This window comes from Ictidomys tridecemlineatus, chromosome 7 (genome assembly GCF_052094955.1).
Source record: "Ictidomys tridecemlineatus isolate mIctTri1 chromosome 7, mIctTri1.hap1, whole genome shotgun sequence".
NCBI lineage: Eukaryota > Metazoa > Chordata > Mammalia > Rodentia > Sciuridae > Ictidomys > Ictidomys tridecemlineatus.
In genome coordinates, this window is record NC_135483.1 from 142,795,833 (window position 1) to 142,820,599 (window position 24,767).

The 24,767-nt window shown below is 40.2% G+C and overlaps 1 protein-coding gene across 3 annotated transcripts in view; it reads right to left on the reverse strand.

Moving 5' to 3' along the window:
- The window catches only part of Wipf1 (WAS/WASL interacting protein family member 1), a 114,440-nt gene that overhangs the window by 49,247 nt on the left and 40,426 nt on the right, over positions 1-24,767 (reverse strand). The window contains exons 1-2 of one of the 3 annotated variants that reach the window (XM_040294495.2): positions 23,081-24,176; positions 22,678-22,742 (exon numbers count right to left, since the gene is read on the reverse strand). The exons of 1 other annotated variant lie outside the window; for it this stretch is intronic. The gene's annotated coding sequence lies outside the window, so the exon portion shown is untranslated. Of the gene's footprint in view, positions 1-22,677; positions 22,743-23,080; positions 24,177-24,767 lie in introns of those variants that run through there. One more of the 3 variants, XM_040294497.2, reaches the window with a different exon arrangement.

The window sequence follows — 24,767 nt, forward strand, 5'->3', positions numbered from 1 at the left end:
CCAGATTCATTATTATAAATTCTACTATGATTAATATATATGTATTTAGATGTCTGAAGTCTAACAATAATTTTAAGTTATTTCCTCAGGATAAATTTATTATAATACAATAATAAATTTTATTATTGTATTATAATAAATAATAAAATTCCTGTCAAAAAAATGATAGGAACAGAGTTTTGTTTGTTTGTTTGCTTTTAGAATCTGGACACATACTTTTAAACTGCTTTCTTTTGGTATTAGCTACTACAGTGGCACCAGTACCCATTTGTTTTCAATATGTACTATTATCACTTTTCAAAATCTTTGATAAGTGAAAAACTATATGTATGGGCAATTTTAATTTTCATTTTTTTATTAGTAAGGTTGACAATATTTCATAATTTATTATATCCTCTGTTATTAACATATTTTAATTAATGAAATATTAACTGGATCTTTTTTTTCTTTTTTGTTGTCCTGGGGATTGAACCCAGGGCATTGCACATGCTAGGGAAGTGCTCTACAGCTGAGTTATACTCATGTCCCTTAGATTTTTTTTCCTCCTGTTTGAACCAAAAGGTTACCTAAAAGCTCCATGATTTGTTTTTTTTAGAGCTGGGGATCAAACCCAGGACCTCATGCATGATAAGCAAGTGCTCTACCCCTAGCTACACTGCAAGACTGCTCCATGATTTTTCAAAAACAAATGAAATGTTTTTAACTATTGGGAATTGAGTAGAGAGCAGTGACCATTTCTGTGAGTTCTTAAGCAAACGTTCTTAAGTCAAGGGCCACTTTTGATGTTCAGCTATGGCTAGTGTTGTGAAGTGAGAAATATTTCCATGCCCTGTTGGGAGAGGGTGTGGGAATTCTAGGCACATCTCACTGAAGCTCTTCCTGCTCAAAGACAAAGGCAGGAATGCCTGGGTTTATGTTACACACGTGCAGACAGGAAGCAGCCATATGACCCTGAGTCATCTTATTCTATCTTTCACAAGACTAAACTTCCCAGGAACCAAGGAGTAATTCAAGCTGACCTAACAAGTAGCCAAGCTTCCGTTAGCTTCATCACCTTCATTAGCCATTATGCACTATTTTGGAAAAAGTAAAATCTAAATTAGATTTAAAAAAAAAATGGTTGAAAACCTGGCAATCAAAACCTCTTTCTGAGTATTGGTCATTCAAAGCGACTCTAGTGATGTACACAATGACTGACAGAGGACCTGAACTTTTATGACATCGTCTGGCCTACTTTCCATCTGGCTCTTCCCAAGTCAAAATTTGCGACAGGAATGACCCTCACTTTCCACAGTTCTTGCCCCTGGTCTTAGAAGGTGTTCATTATATCTAAACTAGGCAGATGCTTTGGGGTAGAGTGCCTGGCATATTCTAACAATAAACAACATCAGTTAGCATTCCTATGGTTAAGTGAGCTTAACTTCTCCATTAGTGCCACGTGGTAAAGAAGGAAATGCACTGGCTAGGGAAGGAGGGCAAGACTGAGAGACAAGGCAAAGAAGTGGCTCTTTTTGTTTACAGAGGGATAATTGAATGAAGAATTTGCTCTATTTGATATTTGATAAACATTAAGAACAGATAATTTCAAACTCCATTTATATCATTTATCTACAACGAGTTCTTAAATACACTTAGTCCTTTTTCTAAATGATCCATTCAATTTGCCATGGGCCCAATTTCACTAATTCTTTTGCTTTTTTGTACAATTCCAAATATCACTAGACTTGATGAACATAATATTTTTGGGAAAATGCCCACAAGCTTAAAAACAAAAATAAAAGCAACTTTCTCCTAACAATTAAGATGAGCTAGAGATAAGTACATTGATTTTATGCTCACTGGCTTGTCCTCATTTCACCTGGAGAGGGCTATGGTCAATCAGTAGGTAGGTAAGTTAAAGGTCTGATAGAGGAATGGGGAGCCACTCATCCCAAAATCTTATACTGCAAAGACAGAACTTCTCTTCAGTTTACTTAGAGACTGTCCAAAGGCCCTTTGGGGAAGTCTCATCCAATTGGGGAATATGGAAGACAATGCTTATTTTCAAGGCTGCTTTATTCTAGTGCCTGAGGTCTAAATTAAGAGAGCAGTGATCATCTATGAAAGTTTCCAGAGGTGGCACATAATGAACTGAGAGGAAACAGGCCTTGAGACCAGATCTGGTTTCTCTGAGTAAGTGAGAAAACAAAACCTGGATTCCTATCATTATGCCCAAGTTCAGCCACCACAAGATGATGGCACTGTGACGTGAAAGATACCAGGGCCAAGAGCTGAATACAGCTTTGGAAAACTGAACACCACACAGAAAACACTCAGCATCTCCAGCTCTTATTAGAGGGGCATTCATGGAAAACCAGTGTGAAGATCAACGGGAAATTTCATTTTCCAAAGTACAAAGGTTTCTGCACACAGAGCGTCCTATTCATGCACAGTGGACTCCTCCTGAATTCAAAACACCTGCAGAAGCACATATCTAATACTCCTCACAAGCACTGTCCACCACATTTTTCTTTAACCTCTAACGGCACAAATCTTGAGATAAAGTGTTCTTCTATGGCTTTCCCCAACCCCAACCTCAAGATCTTGAAAAGATAGATAAGAATTCCTCAGACATGCCAAGAGATTCACAGAGATGAGAGTACCTCAAAAACAGTAATGGCAAAAGCAATGTGTAGAAACTCAAGTAATGAATAAAAACAACTTATATATTACTCTAGATCCATTAAAGACCACTATCACTGGATGCGGTGGCACAGGCCTGTAATCCCAGCACTTAGGAGGCTGAAGCAGGAAGATCACAAGTTCAAAGTCAGCTTGAGCAACTTAGTGAGGCCCTAAGCAACTCAGTGAGATCCTGTCTTTAAAAGGGCTGGGGATGTGACTCAGTAGTAAAATGCCTCTGGGTTCAATCCCCTACACCAAAAAAAAAAAAAAAAAAAAAGAAAGAAAGAAAGAAAAGAAAAAAAAAGAGCATTATCTGTGTATAATCAGTCTTTAAAATGCAGTGTTAAAAACCTTTTAAAAGTATTATGTGGGCTGGGGATGTGCTCAAGTGGTAGCGCGCTCGCCTGGCATATGCGGGGCACTGGGTTTGATCCTCAGCACCACATAAAAATAAAAAATAAAGATGTTTTGTCCACCGAAAACTAAAAAAATAAATATTGAAAAATTCTCTCTCTCTCTCTCTTAAAAAATTAAAGTATTATGTGATTTTATTCTAAAATTCTCCAAAACAACATTCAATATGTTCAATATGTTGCTCAGGGAAGTGAATGATACCTGCTATCACTTTCCCAGAAGTTCAGCTTTTTCAAAATTCAAGTCCATGACAGGACTTGGTCAGCTCCTCAGTCATTTTACTTAAGGGTGACTCTTCCTTCCTCCTACACAAAATAAGCAACTATATCCTTAAAAATATAAAATCAGAACTTGATAGGAATCAAATCAGTTTTAATGCATAACTCTGAGAATATAACAATCACTCTAAGCTTATTATGCTTTAAATCTCTGGGCTGGGGCTGGGGCTCGCCAGGCATGTGGGAGGCACTGAATTCAATTCTCAGCTCCGCATGTCAGTAAAAAAAAATAAAGGTCTATCAACAACTAAAAAAATATTAAAAAAAAAATCTCTAGTTCTACCTAACATAAGTATAAGTATAAAAATATGTAAAGGGTTAGAATTTACTCTGAGATACTATAATATACTACTATTTTAATGGCAAAAGAGATTTATGAATTTATGGAAAAGGAGATATTTACAAAACACCTTAATAAAAGCACTATTTACATTTGTATATCAACACTTAAAAGTATCCAATGGTAGTTCACTAATAAAAAGTATTTAAAACACAACAATAGGAAAGTGAAGAATAGTTTTACTTAAACTTGCATCCTCTAAAATTTGTCAGGACCAGAGAACCTGAAAGTATCAAACATTATGTAGAAATCCATATTCAAAAGAATTCCATGAAACTCTCAAAAAGAGCAGGAAAAGATCACCTGAGGACATTGTTTTAGCCTAACCTCGGAGCATCATTCAAACAGGGAACCAATGCCTGATACTTACAAAGTGCAGTTTTCTACTGCTGAGCTCAGATGAAGACAGCCCACCCTATTACAAAAATAAATGGAAAAGCGATCATTCCATGAACTCACCTCCAAACATGAAGTACACAGTAAAGTTGTACTGCCATTCCTCAATTATCTCTTTGCTTGGAAGTGATGGCAGGAGTATTTCCCTCTGCAAAACTGTTCAAAGTAATGACTTGGAGGAAGTGGTATGCTGATACCAGGAAAAAAAAAAAAAAGCCCTCAAACACAAAGATAGTTCAAAATGCATCTGTGCATGGCTCTGAGGAAACAAACAGCTCAGCTAATTTCAGCTCAAAATAAACCCAAGAGACCAGTTTACCTTGGCCATGGCTACACGTATGCAGGAAAACTGAAGGTCAGCGTTTATCCAGTGATTTTGTTCTGTGCCAAAAGGGATGCAAGGGCAGGGTTATTCATCTCGAGGTCAGGATGGAATAAGAGGAGATATTCCATCCAATGGAATCGTGTGTAATGAAAAGGGCTTCCCTGCTTTGTCTCCATGGGACAGGTGGGCTCCTGACTGCCTTACCCTCTAGGAGACAGGCGAGTGAACTTTGACATCGATTCCTGAAGCCAATGCTAGATCGGAAAAACACGATGTCTCCCTTGCTGAGGCCTTTTCATGGGTCCTCCCTCTACTGTATTGTCCTTGAAAAGCTAAGGTGGGTTGTTCCTAAATTACCTATTTCTTTTGTCAAGCTTGGGCCGAAATACATCTACCATCTTTAAAATGACCAATACTGAATTTTCAATTCTTATTCATTTGAAAATAGTCTTCAAATTAAGTAAACACACAAAATAACATTTATTTGGTTTTGAAAAATCCAAATTTTCTGTAAAAGCAGTTACTTTTCTGGGATAACAGATGGTCACTGCCACCAAATTTTTTTTAAAAAAAGAGCCTAATAAAATTTAAAAAAAAATTATTTTCAAATAACATTTATTTGAGAAGTTCTGTATCAGCAAAAGTCTTTAAATTGGTTGCTCCCCCCGCCCTGCAATCCTGGTTTTGTGTTACTTTTTTTGGTACTGGGGATTGAACCCAAGGGTACTTTACCACTGATCTACAACCTCAGCTCTTTTTGAGACAGGATCTCACTAAGTTACTAAGACTGGCCTCAGACTTATAATCCTGTGCCTTAACCTCCCAGATCACTGCGATTATAGGTCTGTGCCACAGGCGACCAGCTTGTATTGCTATTTTGAGGTGTTTATTTCTAATGGGGATAAGGAAGTCAAAGAGCCCTTTGGTTTTGCTCATTCAAGGAAATTCACCTCATAGCCGATGACCCATTTATCTTATTTTCTTTTTTAGAGGAAAAAGGAAAGAATGATTAATCTTTAACATCTGAAGCTTGTGTCACTAACCTTCATCTTGAGTAGTGAGCTATAGTTCAAAGGGCACAGATCACATGTGGGGACAATTATAACACTTTAAATGACATTTTCCCTTTTTCGGGGGTTGGCCATAATATTCAAGTGGGGTACAGGAAGCAGAGATTTTGTCTCCACTCATTCTCCTGCTCGTGGGTGGACTCACAAAAGCTGTTCCAAGCCTGCAGTTTCCAAAGTTCATCCTTCTAGGTGGTACACCCGTCAGAAATCCTGCGCAGCTCGTAAAACCCAATATAACCTTTTAGGCTGCTCTGGAAAAAACGTTGAGTAATAGGGGATAGAATGCTTTGTGTCCAGGGTTTCCAGAGCTACTCTTTGGCTAGGAGAAATGGCAAATCACAGACATCTGGAAAAGAGCGATGGCCCAGAAAGGAACAATGATCTTCTGAAGTCTTTAGAGCGCACCTCCTTACTGCTCACCTGTCTGTTCCCTACTGTTTGCACAGAATGAGCTACAGGCACCAGAGCAGGCAGTCATTTCTAGCAGATGTGACTTGTGGGGTCTAAAGTGGCAACTGGTTGACTTTTTGGAAGTAAAACATTGTTCTGATCACCTTGAAGCCAAAGGGAGTGGTGGAAAGCTGTGGGTCCCCAGCATGGAGGGAGACAGTAGCAGTGTGGTCTGTGGGAACTTGCACACATGGTGTTGGTGCCCCCCTAAACCTTTCCTACAGGTTCCACTCAACTACAGAACATTATGAGAAGGCCCACCGGTATTTCTCTCTATATGGTATGAATACCACATTATGTTTTCTTGGCTGGTCCGAGCACTGGAAAAAATTAAACAAAGAGACAGGCTGTAAGGTGAACTGACACAGAGTGGAAAGGGCAAGGCCTAGAAAGGCAGGGGTTCAATAAAGGCCTCTGAGGTTTCCTTTCATTTCCACAGTTCTGAGTCACATCATTTCCTTTGTGGATTTGAACAATAACTAATGAGCCTTAGACAATGAATCAGTATGCAAGGGGGAAAACACCAAAGATCATCTGTCTCTTCAGCAGAGTTAAGTCCTTTATGACCTTTCTCTTTCATTCTACAAGTCCTCATTTCAGAACAAGTTAAAATTACTTATTTACAACAACTCTCTTCATCTGCACTGCAGTGGGACCATCAGCCGTGGCCATCTGGACAAGAACAGGCCCATGCCCAGAGTGGCCAGTGCTCAGGCTGGAGTGGTCCTGGCCTGAAATCTCTGATCAAAGAAGAAAAAAGGAAACTACTCCAAGTCTAGTCCCTCCTTGTCTGAGATATACAAACTGGGAACCGTGGAGAAGGACACTGGAAAAACAAAGACAAAAAGCAGCAGCTGAACCAGTGGGTCAGTAGAACTGGAGCCGGGGAGAGGAGGGCATCCATCTCCAGGGACTTCCGTTCCTGAACGGCATCCTCATCTTCAGTCATTCTAACTACCAAGAATAACAACCACAATGAGCATTCACTGAGCTCTTATTAGGTTCTAAGAGTGTTCTAGGCATTTCCATAAGTATTGTCGACTCATTCCAATCTCACAACAACTCTATGAGATATATATGACAGTGATGAAAAGTTACATAACCTGACCAAGGCCACACAGCTTATAGGTGGCAGAGGTCATCTGAACTTAAAGCTTTGGCTCCAGAGTCCATGGTCCTATCCAGCATGCAGCTCCCTGTGGTGCTGGTCCAGAGCTTCCTGTCTTCATTATTGCCTATTCTCTACTAAGAAGGCCTGACAGGGGGTCTGTTTCTTACTTTCCTGTTATCTCACAATCAGCATTTTTCTTGGCTTCATTTGTTATGAATCTTATTTACTAATGTATATTTATTAATTAAAGAACTACTTAATGCTTACTATATGCCAGGAGCTGCTTGGAAGCAACAAAGAAAACTCTACCCTATTCTAGTCTTCAGGAACCTTATATTAAGTAGGGAAAGACTTGGTCTGCCCCCAACCACTCTAGAAATCATGCTTCTCATTTTTATGAGGTCATGTCACACTTGACCTGATGCATGACTCTGTATGGCATCCTATCTTTAATATCGTGTACCATTCTTGCATGATAATATATTATTTTATCCTGAGCTCACTGACAAGATAATTTCTTTCTTTTCTTTTTTTGGTACTGGAATTTGGACCCCAAAATGAGAACAGACATGGTAAACATGGCTTCCCTGGAGGTCTTCCTGCCTAGGATTCAGGATAAGGGTGTGGCCGAAAGGATGGCAAGTGTCCTGCTCAAACTGGGTGGGATCAGCTCTGAAAGAGTACATCCCCAGAGGTGGTGCTGCAGTGTCCACACCAGCACTGCAGTGCACAGGTGAGCTCTGGCAAGGTCACTGAGGGGAGGCACCATGGCCGCTTCCTCTTTTCTACTTATTTGAGTTTCTTCTTCACACTGGGTCCTGGTTGCCCCAGATAGGTATTTCTGTGAATTTGTAGCCCTTACAAAATGGTGTTGCTAGATGTCAGGTGTCGAGCGAATACTCTCATCTTTCCACCCCTACAGCACCCAGCACACTGCTTTGCATCTGATAGGCATTTCATACATTTTAAATGGTTGTTTTCCCAAATAATGATAGGCTTCTCTAGAAAATGGTGAATATAAATAAATAATTTATAGAAGATAAATTACTCGTAAAGCTATGGGTAGAAATACACGTTGTTAACTTTTGAGACTATTTCCTTCTAGTCTTCAAATATGTCTAAAGTATTTTATTAGGATTATAATTTATGTAATTTCAAATCTAGCTTTTGTTTTTCTTTCATGCCACTAAACATTCCTTGAAAATGTTAATTTTTAATGACTGCATGAAACTTTTTTATTAATTTTACTTTTAACTTTCTCCTATTGCCAGTCATTTAATTCTTTCTTTGCTTTTATAATTATGTTGATATCAATATCCTTATACACGAATTATTGGGCACAACCAGAATTAAGCTATAGATATACTGAATCAAAGAGTTTGAACAACTACCACTTGATACATAGGGCAAGTGACATGCCATGCTAGAAATCATGCTTCTATGACTTATGCTCCTTTGGGGCATATTAAAAATGCTCTGTTTCGTCAACAGAAAATCTGTATCTTGGGGCAGCAGTTGTAGCTCAGTGGTAGATCGCTTGCCTACCATGTGTGAGGCACTGGATTAGATCCTCAGCACCACATAAAAATAAGTAAAATAAAGGTACTGTGTCCATTTTTAAAAAACTAAGATAACAACAGAAATCTGTATCTTAATTTGATTCCTTCAACTGGTCAGAATAATGACCCATATATTTAAACTCCACGTTCCCAAATAATATTCAGAAGACCCACTTTATATTTTTAAGAGCACACACACTCCTGATTAGTGGTCCCCAACTTCAAAACTCATGACGCCTTAAAATGCTTTAGAATCTCCGAAAGGGAAATCACTTTAGAGGTCATTGAGTAAACTGTTTCAGTGTTTCTATATGGCAACCGAAGCTCAGCAAGGTTCAATGACCTGGGTAACACATCTGGCTTGGGACTGGAATCTAGGTGTCTGGCTCTAGGAGTTATTTCTTTAGCATGGGTTGAAGAATCAACCAAACAGAAGCAACAAACCATTGTTACCAGAATGAAAATATGAGGAAAAAGCATGCTGATATACTTATTGGAAGAAGAAACTATTATTGTTCTAAGTTCTACCTTTCAGATAGAAGTGATTTGTATACACTGAGCTTGAAATCCAGCAAGATATCAAGTACGTCTGGAAAGACAGGGGAAATATAAAACTGGAGATCAAGAGATGAACAAGCAGAGCTGTAGGCCAGCAAAATCTATTCTACAGCTGCCCCCCAACTCTCTCTCCCACATACATGGGAATTTCCTCTTGTCTACAGATAGGTAGAACAGCACTGCTCATCAAATGCCAGCCAAATATACAATTTGTGATTTTTTTGTAGCCACATTTAAAAATGTGATTTGAAACAGGTGAGATCAACTTTAAGAATATATTTTATGTAACCTAAAATATCTAAAATATCATTTTGACACTAATTAAAATAAAAATTTCTGTGAGATATTTTATTTTTTTCTATTTATACTAAGTTTTCAAAATCCAATGTGGCTTTTGCACTTACAATGCAGCCTGTCTCTATGTGTCCTGGTCACATTTTAAGTAGCCAATTCATTCCACTGTGCAGGATTAGACAGTGACTCACAGAGAATTTATTTTAAATATATATATATATATATATATATTTAGTTGTAGAGGACATAATATCTTCACTTTATTATTTTTATATGGTGCTGAGAATCAAACCCAGTGCCTCAGGTGTGCCAGGCAAGTACTTCACCACTGAGCTATGACCCCAGCACCCACAGAGAAATTTAATATTAAAATTTTTTAGACCCTGGTATTTGTGGAGTTAAATTAATTAGAACTTAATTTTACTGATGAGAGAACAACAAGAAAGATATTTTGGGTTCCCAAGTCACTGTCTACCCTCTTCTCATGCTCTGGGAGGGAGGAAAGAGGAGTGTTATTGGAGCCTGGGAGGTATGACTTAGAGAATCCTCTCCTCCAATCCTGGCCTTCCAGGTAACCCAGCAACTGGACAAAAACCTGATTGAACTTAGTTCTCACAGCCTTGAGTTTGTTATCTCTGAATGTGTTTATATGTCTGTTCTCCTGATGAATTTCCTAAGGCAGTGGTTCCCAAACTTCTTCAAATATTTGCAACTGACTTCAGAATTCTGGTACCAGCATACCACCAAAATGTAGTCATTTACTGCACAATGACATTTAAGTGAACAAGAGACTATCCAGATAACAGTGGTCCCATGAGATTATATTGCTTGGTGCCACCATAGTTCATGCAGTATATTCTATGAAAAAATCACCCGATGACACATTTCTCAGACTGTCCCCATCATACTGTGACACATGACTATAATCTACTCCTATTTTTAATTTAACTAAGCTTAAACAAATCTAAATACATAATTTGGTGTCATCCTAAGAAACTGTGTCCATGAAGTCATGAATTTCACATGGTATTGTAATGTTTTTCTAGCACATATTATAATCATTTAAATAAAGAGTGTCGGACTGAGGATATAGCTCAGTTGGTACAGTGCTTGCATCATATACACAAGGCCCTGGGTTCCATCCCCAGCACCACACACACACATACACACACACACAAAAGAATGTTTATTCACATGTCTCCTGAGATCATCTCACAAACCATCATTGGTATAACTGATGAACTCTGGAAACACTATCTGAGGAAGGAAAGGGAAGGACTGCTGGCAGTTCCCCTCTTTGCGCCAAGAGTGCTCAGGGGTGCACACATCCTGACTTCCTGAGTTTCCACTTTCCTACAAGCAAGTTCATATTCACTGCTACCCACTGCTTGGTTTTCAGGCTGACATTTATTCCGGCTGACTGGCACCTGTGCCTGTCACTTGTTATACATTTTAGGTTACTAGCCCTATCTATAAGGAAATGATCATCTTCATTTTAATTTTCCAGAGACTTCCAGAGCTGCTAAGTCTGGGAAATGAACTTTCAATTATAAACCTCACAAGGCACAGATAATTACAACACCTATCACCAGGCCCTCCTAAAAGTTCTTCTTGTAAACCAACTGATTTTCAATTATGAAATATCTGTAAAGAATGGAGACCTTAAGAAACAAGAACTGGTAAACTTCAATAGTGGAAATGTATGGCATCAAAATGGTTTAAAACCAATTTTGTTATACATAAACACATGTGCTTCCTTATGCTTTAAATGCATTCAATTACAAGACTGTGGTCAGTCTAGTAATTACTATAATTCCGAAGCAGAAATGAGCTCAAACAGTATTTGGGAATATTGGCAGTTATAATATGCATTAGTTAATCTACTATTGTCTAACAAATTACCCAGAACTGAGCAGCTTAAACAAACACACACTTATTATATCACAGTTTCTGTGAGTCAGAAACCTGAGAGCAACCTGTCTGGGTCCCTCTAGCTCCTGGTCTATTACCAGACTGCAATCAAGGTGTCAGCTGGAGCCACATTCCCATCTGAAGGTTTGACTAAGGGAGAATCGGCTTCCAGGCTCACTTGCGTGTTGGCAAGTGTCAGTTCCTCCCTGGCTGTTAGCCACACGCTTCCCTCAGTTCCATGCCACGTGGGTCTCTCTACAGGGTAGCTTATAACATGGTGGCTGGCTTCCCTCAGAATGAGCAAGACACAGAGAGAAAGCCCTCATATTCAAGTTGCAGTCTTTTTATAAGAAAATCTCAAGTGACATCTCATCTTCTCTGCCATACTTACTTCACCAAAAGTGAATCATTAAATCCAGCCCATACTCAGGAAGAGGGGTTATACAAAGGAATGAATTCCAAGAGGTGGGGATCATTGGGTATCTTATAAGCTGCCTAGCACATGATGACATAAAACATCTACCATTTCTATTGGTGACAATGTCACAAGTGCTCCTAATGCTACTGTAGTTTGTTGGCTACATTCATAATCAAAGGAAATGCAAAATGTCAATGAGGGGCTAGTGATAATATGTAAGTACTACTTCTCTCATCCAGTTCATAGACTTCAGGTTAAGAGCCCCTGTATTAAAGTATATCTTTAACACAGGGGCTCTTAACCTGAAGTATGTAGTGTATCTTGAACCATCTAAAAATTAATCTGGTACTTTGAGGATGGGGACAAGGATTCCTTGCTTGCTCCTGGAATCTACCACCTGTGGGCATTTGCTGTTTGTGATTGGTTTCTTGTTGTTGTTTTGTTTTTTAACCATGTGGTACTGCTGCTCCACTCAGAAACAAATCAACTTTGAAAACTTCCTCACAGCTGCAAAAAGCAAGTGTTTGGCACCAATAAATCAGGATTACTGGAGCCTGGCTTATAATGAACCTTTCACCTCCTCTTGGCAAGTGGTCACCAACTGGGTTATGGAAGCAAACAAGTCATAGTTTGGAACAATAACTACTTTTCCAGAAAGAGTACAGAGGAAGATGTTTTCCTGTAAAATTCAAAATTCAAACTTGGGGACCTCTAAAAGCATGAATTGAAATTATACTTCCAGGGGCACTGCTTGTTGCTTGGAAATCCTAACTGCTATAGCCACTTTCATTCTAGATAGTAAAGAAGAGCCTGGGATATCAACAGGCCTATATCATAGAATCAGGGAAACGGGATAAAATTTCAGGTTTCAGTTTTATCCTCCTGAACCCCAATCAAAATTTCTCATTACCTGCTCACAAAAATGCTTTCAATGTTTTGTTTTATCAGGATGAAATGGGGGGTAATATCAGAAATATTTAACAACCAGGAGGCATAGGCACTGAACAATCTGATGCTACAACAGGGTCCCAGGCACCTGTTCTGTGGCCAGTGCTGACTTCAATTATGGAATTACAGGAAAAGTCCTAGGGGTCCTCGAGTGCACTCAAGCAACTGATAGTTCACCCACCAGTTTTGAAGCATTTCAACAGTTTTGATAACAGTGTGTCTGTATCAAGGCAAACAAGACTGACTATCAACTGTGGAGGGGGACTGTGCCTCCTCACACCCCCAGGAGGGCTACTGGTATGGGAGTGGAGCTGGTTGTCCTACAGGACTCTGAGTGGCCAGCACTGTGGGGACAGAGCCCAGCCCTTCTTCTGAACCCTGAGCTGAGGCAGAGCCTCCAGGTTCTGAACCATTTCCAAGACTCCCAGAACCCCTCACTCAGGACTCCCAAGGGTGGCTGGCTGGCAGTCTCCCCATTCCCAGGCACCTTCAAGGAGTAGCCTGGGACAGCTGCTGCCAGCTGGCATTGCAACAGGCTTCTGTAGAAGGGAGGGCTGGGTGTTCCTCTGAGGGTTTAATGGAGCAGCATGTTATCAGCCACTGGTGTCATTCCAATCAACAAGCCCACTACTGCATGGGGTAGAGGCCAAGCAAAAGACTGGTTCATGAATTCCCCCACCTCAAGGCCTGGTATGGCAACTCCCTGAAATATGGGAATGGCACCTTGGGTTTTTGGCTTATCATAAAGAAGACGATTCTGTATTACAATTTAGTCCACATGTGAGATCATGGAAGGATTTTTGAATTACTGAAATGCTCTGGTTTGTTTCCCTTTACTCCATGCTTCTGGGAAGGGGACTTGGGGAGCTGTGGGTACAGGCAGATCTTGGTCTGAATTCTGGCTCCTGACAGTGGAATGCGGTCAATACCCTTCATTCTCTGAGGCAATACATACCTCTGCACATGGGGCTTATCATAGAACCTGCTTCATTGCCTGATTGAGGACTACTGAGATTACGTAAAGATACATTTGATAAATGCTCTTATAAGCTGATGACAAGTGGAGAATTAAAAACTTTTCATCTCAGCTTGGACCAGGAAACACCAGTATTATTCCAGAGAATTTCTGTAGGTACTTTTTAAACAGATGCTTTTTGTTCATACAAGTTGATTAAAAAAGCAAGACAAAAAGGCAACTTTAGATGTGAAAACAAAAGTTAACAATCTTGCATGGACTGAGATCCAACCAATGGGAACTCAGAATTCTACCTCTTGAATCAAGAGTCTACCTCCTTTTCCATAGGAAAACAACATAAATTACTTCATTAAAGTTTGCACAACCAGACATTGTTTGTTTAAGGGACAACAAATGCAACTCCAATTATATTAAAAATAACATTCACATAAACAAAAATTCTAGCAATCAATCTCATAACATTTCCTTTGATTGCTTCAACATATAAGCAAAGAAAAGCTTGCTTATTTTAGGCATTGATTTTGCCCATTTAAAGTTTTTTTTTTCAAGTTGTAGTTGGACACAATACCTTTATTTTATTTATTTATTTTTATGTGGTTCTGAGGATCAAACCCAGTGCCTCGCACATGCTAGGTGAACGCTCTACCACTGAGCCACAACCCCAGCCCCTGCTTTTGCCTATTTAAAAAAAAAAAAAAATTGTCTTTTTTTTTTTTTTTCAAAATAAGAGTTATGGAATCACTGAGGCTTAAACCCTGAAAGACAAAGTTTTCGATAAGAATCCTGCCCTTTTTACTGCTATTTACCTTAAAGAGCATTCTCTGAATCAGTCCTAGGAATCAAGCAGTGAATAAGATATTATGCAGAGTCCCATTCCATGTTGTGTTCTTTAGGACTTTTGAATATTAACCACTAAGACCATTAAGAAAAATTAATTTCTTCTAGGATTCTCACTCCTTCACCCAGAAATGTGTATCTAGTTCTCCATTGCCATCTCCACGTGAATGTCTGTTTAACAAACACCTCGAGCTCAGCTGATCCCAAGCCAAACTCTATCCCTTCTCCACTCCACACTGTTCTGCCTATAGCTTTGCCCATTGCAGTTTGATGGGATTCCATTCTCCCTGTGCTTAGGCCAAAAACCTTGGAATCATCCTTGACGCCTCTCTTTACTTATTATTGCTCAACCCAACAGTTAATCTTGTTAGTTCTATGTTCAAAATATCCAGTCTCTAATTATTCCTTGTCACCTCTGTTCCTGCCACACTGTTCCATGGCACCATGGCCTCTCGTGGGAGTACTGCAATAGCCTCTTAACTGGTCTCTCTTCTACTCTTGTGCTCCTACAAACTATCAATCCAGCAGCCAGAGGGATCCTTTAAATGTAAAGTCAGTTCACTGTCTCTCATTGCTCACAGTCCTCTCACTGTGAGGGAAAGCCAGAGTTCCACATGGGCCTGCCAGGACACTAGGGTCTTGCCTCCAACTTCTCACTCTGCCTGAGTCACACCTGCTCTTTTTATTCCTTGAATATGCCAGGCATTCTATTGCCTCACTGCCCTCTGCTTTCCCCCATGTATCCACCTGGAAAATTCTCTTACCCCTTCCAAATATTACCATCTTCTCCATGAAACCTTAGTCATCTCCACTTAAATCCATATACTCAACATGGTGCCTCTGCTCTGCTATACCCTGCTGTAGTTCTTCATAGCAATTATGACCCTCTAATAGAATATATCATGTAACACGTTTTAGGTTTATTGTTTATTGTCCATATTCCCCACTAGAAAAAGATCCACATTAAAAGTTGCTCTATAAATATTTCTAAATTAAGGGGAAATGGTGGCAGTGGTGAATCTTATAAAACATATCCTGTGTCCAAAAAGGGCCCTGTGATTTCCAATGCTTGTGGCAGTTTGCAGAACAGCAAAGAGTTAAGACTGACGCTAAGGGAACAGGCAGTTGCTTGCCAGGAAAGACCCTTAGAAGTGGCTGTGATATTATGATACATGTCTTTTGGGGTTTAATTCATGGTTTCTGGCTCTTCCTCAAGGCAGGTCATAGAAATTCTGGTCTTCCCCAGCCTTTCTGTCTTAGAGCTGACCATAATGAAAATTTCTGACTTACACTTATCAGATAAGAGGTCACAAGACCCTTATATTACAGATTGGTCCCGCCCTCTGCCCTGGAGAAAGGATTGCTGCACAGACAGGATAAGAAGAATGCTGAACAGACAGGCCTCCCTGGGTTTCCCCACTCAGTATATTAGCATGACGTATGCAATGAAGTCTCCACAAAACCCTAAAGAACCAGATGGAGAGTTTCTAGATACCTAAATAGTGCACAGGGGAGGTTCCTGGAGGGTAGCAGGTAACACCATGTCCCTTCTTCCATACCTCACCCTATGCATCTCTTTATCTCTGTTCTTTGTAAAGTGTTCTTCTGAGTTCTGCAATCTGTAAACCACTCTAGCAAACTAAGTGAACCTAAGAGAAGGTTGGGGGAACTTGGGTTTATAGTCAGTCAGAAGCACAGGTAGAGCAACCTGAAGCTTGTGACTGGCATCTAAAATGGGGGGGGGCTGTGTAGGAGCCAGATCCAGGGTCCAGTTTTGGGGGCTGAACCCTCAACCTGGAGAATGTGATGCTATCTCCAGGTAGACAGTGTCAGAACTGATTTTGACTAGATACACAGCTGGTGTCTGCTGCTGCAGAATTAACTGACTATTGGCAGGAAAATATGCTCATGCTTTATAGGGTCACAGAAGCAATCTGTGTTGTGTGAGTACAGCAGGAGAAACTGAGTCTGAGTTGGAGTTGGTTTAGGGATAGTTTACCATACTTCAAATAGTCACTGTCATAAAAAGTCCTAAAACTTCCCTTTTATCTGGGAGCCAGAGAGGTAACTTAGAATGGCTGACCCCAATTAAAAATCTGCAAGAGCTGCTGGGCATACCAGAATTTCCAAAAGATGTCATTTCTTTCTATTGACCGTGTTCATTGTCCAGGTTTTACCCTTCTGTGATAATGGTACCCAAGAAGCCTTGTTAGCATTCAGAAGATAGTTCAGAGACCTTGGAATCAGTGCTAAGGAGGGCTAACACTTTTGAGGACTGCATAATCCAGGTCACAATGAGAGCTGATATCATCCATATTGCACAACAGATCTTTATCCATATTTCTTAATCTACTTTCATGTCCACAAGATTAAGTCTCTTTTCCTGGCCTCTCCTGAGTCCATCAGTAATTTTTCCTCTCGGGGTCTGTCCTCTTCTTTCCCCATGAGGACCAGCTCCTTGCACACAAACCATTTCCAGGTAGAATAGGTTAGGTTTCTGCCTACAAAATTACAACCATTTGACTGTCTCCCAGGAATTAGGGAGAGATCCGTTTGTCAAATCCTTAATCTCTTAGTATACTTCCATTAGGCATGTATCTGGTTCTGCAGATCCTGGAGGGGCACCTCTATATGGATCCCAAGTCCTTGAGACCCCCTCAACATGGCTCCCGTATATGGTGGCCAGTGCTCGAATCAGGAGCCTTGTTCTGTGCCTGCTATTTACTAATGAGTTATTCTGACTCACACACAAGTCACGGGACCTTACTGGGCCTTAATCTCCAAATCTAAAAAGAAAGGGGATAGAACTCCTTAAGGTCCTTTCTGTTTCTTAAAAAAAAAAAAAAAAAAAATCCAAGTTTCCACCAGGTGCAATAGTGCATGCCTATAATCCTACTTGAAAGGCTGAGGCAGGAGAATTTCAAGTTTTGAGGCAAGCCTCAGCAATGTATTGAGACCTTATCTCAAAAAAAAAAACCAACCTAAAAATAGGGTTGGGGTGTGGCTCAGTGGTATAGTGCTTGCCTACCATGCACAAACTCCTAGGTTTAATTCCCAGTACTGCAGAAAAAAAATAAAAATAAAAAAATCCAAGATTTTATTTTTACCTGCCTCTTTAAGTTTTAAATGACAACAGCGTCTGAAAGCCTCTTTCCTAAACTTTTCCCAAGACCAGATGTTCCTGGCACTAAAGTAGAAGGGAAAAGAAGTTTTTTAATAACCTGACATTTTTGTCTTTTGGAGCAAATTATCCTCTGGCCTTTTCACTTCTCTTTCTCTTACTGCTACTTCCTTATGAGTCCTTCAAAAAAGTTTTTATAAGCAGTTCATTCATCCTAATTCACTAGGATCTCATAACAACATTATTTTCTTCAATTTATTTTTCTTATAAGAAAATTCTCAACTATTTTTACTTTGGTAACTATGTTCATCAGCATTAGTTTGTTCCTGCTCTGCAGGAAAGGTTGTTAAACACTCTGGGAAAAAGGGCCTGGGAAGGAAGCACATGGTTCTTGTACACAGGTTCTGGCCTAAAGTTTCAGAAGGTGGTGGGCATGAAATGGCAGAGATGAAAGATGGAAGAGAGAAGAGGAAAAATAGGGAGAAGAGAAAGAGTGAGGGCATAATACACTGTTTGCTTTGAAGAGGTTCAAGAGAAGCTCTGGTGGCAATGCACCAAGAATGTTCATTTAAATGATTTGTAGAACTGGGACTTTCCTAAGGAGTCACACTGTAGTGAGAAGCAAAACTGGAACATCAATTCTCTTCTTTTAACAGTTCCCTCTGTGCAGCTTTGTACACAGCAGGCTGTGAGGTACTGGGCAGCCTCTCTACTGGGCCTGCACTCAGTTCTTGAGAGGATCATTCTACAGGTCTCTAAAGCCTTAAAGGAAGACCAAAGCTTTCCATTGCTAGCCTAGAAATCAAAGATACTCCAAATCACTACCATTTGTATATCAGTGATTTACTGAAAGAATGGCAGTTCACTAGCAAAACCATATATGCTTAGCCACATAGCCGCCTAGTCTATGGTTACTAGCATATTCCAAATAACTGTAGGCTCCAAGATATCATCTAATTTCTTTTAGCCAAGGAAATACATACTCTAAAGAATTTCCCCTATTAATCCGTCCATATACAGATATACGTGTGTACATATATCTGTATATGGATGGATTAATAGGGAAAATTCTTTATACATACATATACATATATATGGTTATGTTTATACATGGTATAAGGACAAATGCTTATCCTACAACAAGACTTTTTTTTTTTAAGCCACACTGAGATTACAATTACCAACACAAAGGCCACAGGTGGTATACATCTGTAATCCCAGTAATTTAGGAGGCTGAAGCAGAAATATCTCAAGTTCAAAGCCAGCCTCAGCAATTTAACAAGGCTCTAAGCAATTCGGTGAGACCCTGTCTCCAAATAAAACATAAAAATATCAAAGGGCTGGGGATGTGACGCAGTGGTTAAGTGTCCCTGGGTTCAATCTCTGGTACCAAAAAAAAAAAAAAGTTAATTTAAAAAATGACATAATGAAATGTAGACATGAAAACAAGTATAAAGCAAACCTAATTCATACCAGAAAATATCAAAACAGATATTTTGGTAAGTATCTAGCTAGTTAAGCCTCAAAGCAGTGACTTCTCATTAGCATTGAGAAATTACAATGTTAGTGGTACATGTAGTCGGCAGAATGTCATATAAACTAGAAATAGGCTCTCTTAAATTCAGTTTGCTGCAAGACAGTTCCATTTCAAGGTCTCATCTTTTTCCAGTTTATTCTTTTCAGGAAAAGCTTTCTATGCCCTTTCGTAAGCAAGCAAATACACCCACTCATCATTTTCATGAATGAACAAAAGCAATTGTTCTCGCCATTTTCTGATGCCTTGGGGAGTGGGGGCATTTACTGGCTTATTTAAAAAGTAACACCAACCTTCCAACTAATGAAGAAACTGAGGGAAACTGAAATGGCCAAGTGAAAACTCCATCAGGCATACAGGAAATTCCTTCCCTGGTGATGTCACTGAGTCGACATTAGCACTTGTAATACTTTATAGAAGACAGCACTTCCAGCAAAAGAATCACTGCCCACTATTCAGTCAGGCTGCTCATCACACCTTCTGTGTTCCATTTTCTTCCAGAAAATCTGTAAACTAAATACCCCCCTATGGTTACCTCTCCAGAAGAGCCCAACTAAGCTTACTTATTTTCCTGGGTTAATAGTCCAAGTCCCCTTTGGATCCTTAATACCCAGAAGCAAAACATGAACATTTTATCATGAGCATGCACGAAGGAAAAAAATAAGATTTTGTAATGTGAGTTATCTTCAGTCTCTGTATTTAGAAGGAGGGTGATAAAGGAGGACTGGATGATCAGAAGCTAAATGCAAACTCGCCACATGATCCAGCAATACTGGTTCTGAGTATATACCAAAAGAACTGAACACATGATCCTGAAGAGATTTGCAAACCCACATTCGTAGCCACATTATTCACAATAGCCAAAAGGTGAAAGTAACCAAATATTATTGATGGATTAGTGAATGAAGAACATGTGACATATATATACAGTGGGATATCTGACCTTAAAAAAGAAACAAATTCCAACATGCTACAATGTGGAAGAGCCTTAATGACATTAAGCTAAGTGAAAAAAGGAAGTCACAGGAAGACAAATACTGTACGGATTCCACTTAACTGAGGTACCTAGAGAAGTCGAATTTGTAGAAACAGAAAGTAGCATGGTGTTGCCAGGGGCTGGTAAGAAAGGGAAAATAGGAAGTTGTTTAATGGATACAGAGTTTCAGTTTTGTAAGATGGAAAAATTTTGGAGGTTGATTATACAACCATGTGAATATTAATGCTGCTGAACAGCACGCTTGCTAGTTAAGATGATAAATTTTATGTTATGGGTATTTTAACTCAAGTAAAATAATGTACAATGCCTAGTATTGCCCAATGTGATGGTAATGCCAATAATACCTTACCGATGCCCAGGAAATTCTCTCTGAGAAACCCAAAGTGTTAGGCCTCTAGATTTGCTCATTCCAACTCAAAAATGAATGAATTCTGTTAAAGGGTGGCACCCATCAATTTTATTTTCTTTTTCCCTATTATCAAGAATGTTTGTATGTCATCATTTTATCCCTCTGAGATTCAAGTCACCCAAACATCTGTGAATGCTGACTTATTACTCTTGTGTCAGGTGGGATTCTGGGGAGAAGAGGCTGCTTGTATGTCGGGGTCTGGGGGAGAAGAGAAACTCATGAAGTCAGTGCCACTCCTCTTCCTTTTTAGAGAATAAAGTATTCATACTGTTCTTCCCCATAAAATTCATCATTTTATCTCTATTTTACAAGTGACCAATCTTTTTCTTTCTACTTTTCCCCTTCAAACAGAACTCAGTGTTCACCTTGGCAGTAATACCTGTCTGAATATTAGACACAAGATTACTATTCCAGGAGCTCTGTACCATCCAGCAGGATCCACCCCCTTCTGCCATCCTGTGCCTTCCTCTTTTTTTCTAGAACCCCTTCCAGGCCTGGGATCAGAGCTGTTGCATAAAGATTACCCTTTAAATCTTTTCTTGCAATTCAAACACACAACAGACAAGCACACACACACACACACACACACACACACACACACCAAAAAAAAAAAAATAGAGGAAGTAGAAGACTGGGGAAGGGGCCAAGAAATGTCTAAGGAGATAAAAAAGAAATGGAAAAGGCTTTTGGAAGGACACATTCACAAGAAAGACATCAGGTCCATCTGGAAAGTATTTTAACAAAATAAAAAGCCCCTTTCTACTACAAGTATCAGATAAGCATAACACAAAACTCCTTGAACAGCAAAACTCTATGATAAATTTCAAAAGCAAAATGAAAACTGAAAGAAGTGCTCCTTCGAGGGACATGGGCCCACTGGTTAGCTCTAAGCTTCTCTCCAGTGCTCAGAGGTGGTGGGCAAGCAACAGGCCATCCAACTGCAGTTACCCCTTGGGCGTCTCCTCCAGGCGCTCCTGGAGGCGAAGGCAGCAGGTCCAACCAGCCCCCTCACACCCAGGGAAACTGTGCGCTGCCTCATGTCAGAGCTAGTGAAGGGTTTCTGAAACCAGCAGGGTTGAGATCCCAGCTAGAACCTCCCTGTTGTCATCTTCTCCCTTTTCTTGCACAACAACGGTAGTAAAAAATGAAAAATATGTGGCAGTCTGAGGACATACCCAACCATGATTTTCCTCTTTCATCACTGTTCTGGATAGTTTGTATGACTGAGATATAAATAACACGTGAGTCCATTAAACCTTCACCCCTTTGTTGTTTTTCAGTAGACACGGTTTAGAACACGCCGGCTGGAGTGAAGAGATGAAAATGGAAGCTCTGAGTCCTAGTGTCCTCTCCTCGTTACTCCCCTGCCTCCATTAACACGTTAACATGGCCAAAAAAGCAACCTAGGATGTTTTCCAAAACATCCAGAGAGAGCTGTGAGATCTCTCTGGCTAACCCGTCCTCGCACTTAAGAACAGTTCAAGAATGAAGTGATTTCCTTCTTCTAGCTCAGATTTGAGACATTTTCCTTTTTCATTACAGGTCTAAAAGCAGCAGGTCATTGTGTCAGAACCTTGACTTGCTGTTCTTTATCAAACTGCCCCTCATTGGCCATAAGATAAACAATCCTGGGCCTTTTAGATGTGTCTGGGCTCTTCTTTTCCAACCCTTTACCCATTTTTCTGGCTCTTCTGTAGACTCTTCAAAAATCTTCCTTTCTAGAGGAAGCACAAGGCTGAAGTCAGAAAGCTCTAGTAACTAACAGCCAAGCCTCAAGGCGTCTCCAAACCCTGCTGGCCTTAGATCCAGGCTGTGCTGGCTTCTTAAACTGCTGCAGGCAAAGGACTTCCTCATATCACATTCAAGCAGCCTTACCCCTCTCTACTCCCATTTTGTGTTAACAAGAAAGAAAAAAAAAAAAGGAACCAAAACAAAAAAACCCAAGAGTTTATAGACATTAAATTATTTTAATGTGAACTATAATCCAAAAAGATGTGTTTTACAAGATGAAAAATACATAAAAACAACCAACTTTTGCATACAGCCTTGCGGCACATTTTTACTCACAGTATTTCTGTATGCTCCAACACCCCACATATGTCTGCAATGATCTGTCCTGTTCCAAATTTATGCTAATAAGTAAAAATGAGAAGAGGCTTAGCTGCATTCCATGAAATAAGTTATTTAACAAACATCTGAAGTTTTGTTCTGTTTCTTTTTTAAAGGCATAGAAGTTCTAAACAGGGAAGCAAGAGGTTCTGAGAATTTCATTGAGCCACTATGGCTCAATGTTTGTTCCTCTAACAAAGTGCAGTTACCACCTATACACCGGATCTTATATTCAAAGCGAGAGCAATTTCTTTCCATTAGAGAAACAAAGACAGTTCAAGGAAAGAGAATCAATTAGGTGTTTTACAGAAGCTATGAAAAGTTTTTCAAAGGTGGTGGTGGTTGCGGGGGGAGCACTAACCTTTGTTGTTTTACTCCGCTGCAAACGGCCAAATGCTCAGTCCCCTGCTATCTTCTGGCTAGCTTCCTGTAAATGCTGCATGTGACATTGCACTTCCTCACAGGCACCTTCTTCCACTTGCCTCTCTACTCACTCAGAGGCATGTGATAAGATCGCCTGGCTGCTTTTTCCTATGGGAGTAACCCTGTGCCTACAGAAATGGTTGTCTCTCTGCAGGGGTCCCCCAGCTTCTTCTGGGTATTCCCAGGACACAGGTAAAGAGGAAATAAACCCTGGGGAAGTGCTTTCTGAACCCTTGGCACTTCGGACTCTGTTCGGAGGCAGAAGGTGGGGAGGAGGAAGGGAGGGAGAGAGAGAAGCTCCAGGGTCTCCATCCTGGGGTTGAGGTTCCACAGCTGAGAAGGGGGTGGTCACTACAGCAGAGCCTGGGGCTTGGGCACTCTCCCATTATCAGGGCAGCCCCTAGTACTCCTACTGAGCCTCCAGACTTCTGGGGAAAAGCCCTCAATGGTGCTGCTCCCAGGATGTCTCCGTGCTCCTCTCTGGAGGTCACTGCTATCAGTGGATCACACCCGGGTCTCTGCTGCTCACATTTCTGGATTCTGCAGCAACCACGGCTACTCACCCTGGACTTCGTGGGAGAGTTTCAAATTCACACACCATCTAATTTGTCATGTTAGACAGTGTGCCCTAATTCCTGGTTTAGAAAACAAAGCCCATGTATTGTCAGCCTCCCTAAGCGAAAAAACTCCAACACTAGCCTGGCAAGAGAGCCAGGGGGTGTCCAGATGATGTGCTCTTCTCTGCCCTGGACAGGGGAAGACTGGGAAAGAGTTGGGGCCCCTTCAGCAAGAAGCCCCAAGGTGCCACAGCCAGCTTTCTGGTTTCTGTAGTCAGTGCTCTCCTCTTTTACAATTCCCCAGCTCTCAGGAGGGTCCAAACACACTGGAATGTGCAGATGTAGGAAGTGGTGTGTGGGAGTAAAACCATGTCCTGGACCAAGGGGAATATTCTACAATTTGTACAACTTGACTCAGTGTAGAAACCCCAAAATTGTTTCTCTTTGGCTTTAAAGGGCCTTTTTTTTTTTTTTTTTTTTTTTTTTTTTTTTTGGTTTTTAGCAAGGTAACTTTAGAAAAGTTCCAAGTCTTGAAAATATTACCCTATAATTCCCCAATGAGGTTTTCCATATGAGAACACTGAGTAAAGAAAGGAGTCCTGAGAGTCAGAGCTGTGGACAACAAACTGAAGTCTTGCCACACGATTGCAATTCTGGCTTTGAAAACACCCATAACTATTTTAGCATCTTGACAGTTGATGGCTAGTTTTCTGATTGAATTGTACATTTAGATTAGCCAGGAGCCAAGATGACTGTCCAAGCTAGAGACATGGCATCAGCTTTAAAATACGAATAAGGGTAAAACTTCAACATCCTGGAGTCAGACATTGCAAAGGGCTTTGGAAAAGCAAAATGCTAAGTGGATGAAAAATAATGATTCTATCTGAATGTATTTAGAAATGTCACACACTGGGTTAAGCTCCATTTTTCAACCAAGCAGTTGCATTTGTTCTGCTTAAGTTGTGCTCTGTGTGAAATTAGTAAAGGTCTTAACAAAATGCTTTATAATGTTCCTTTTAAATCCCTGACCTGGCTTTTGGTCTATGATTTTTGTTTTTCTGTTTACAC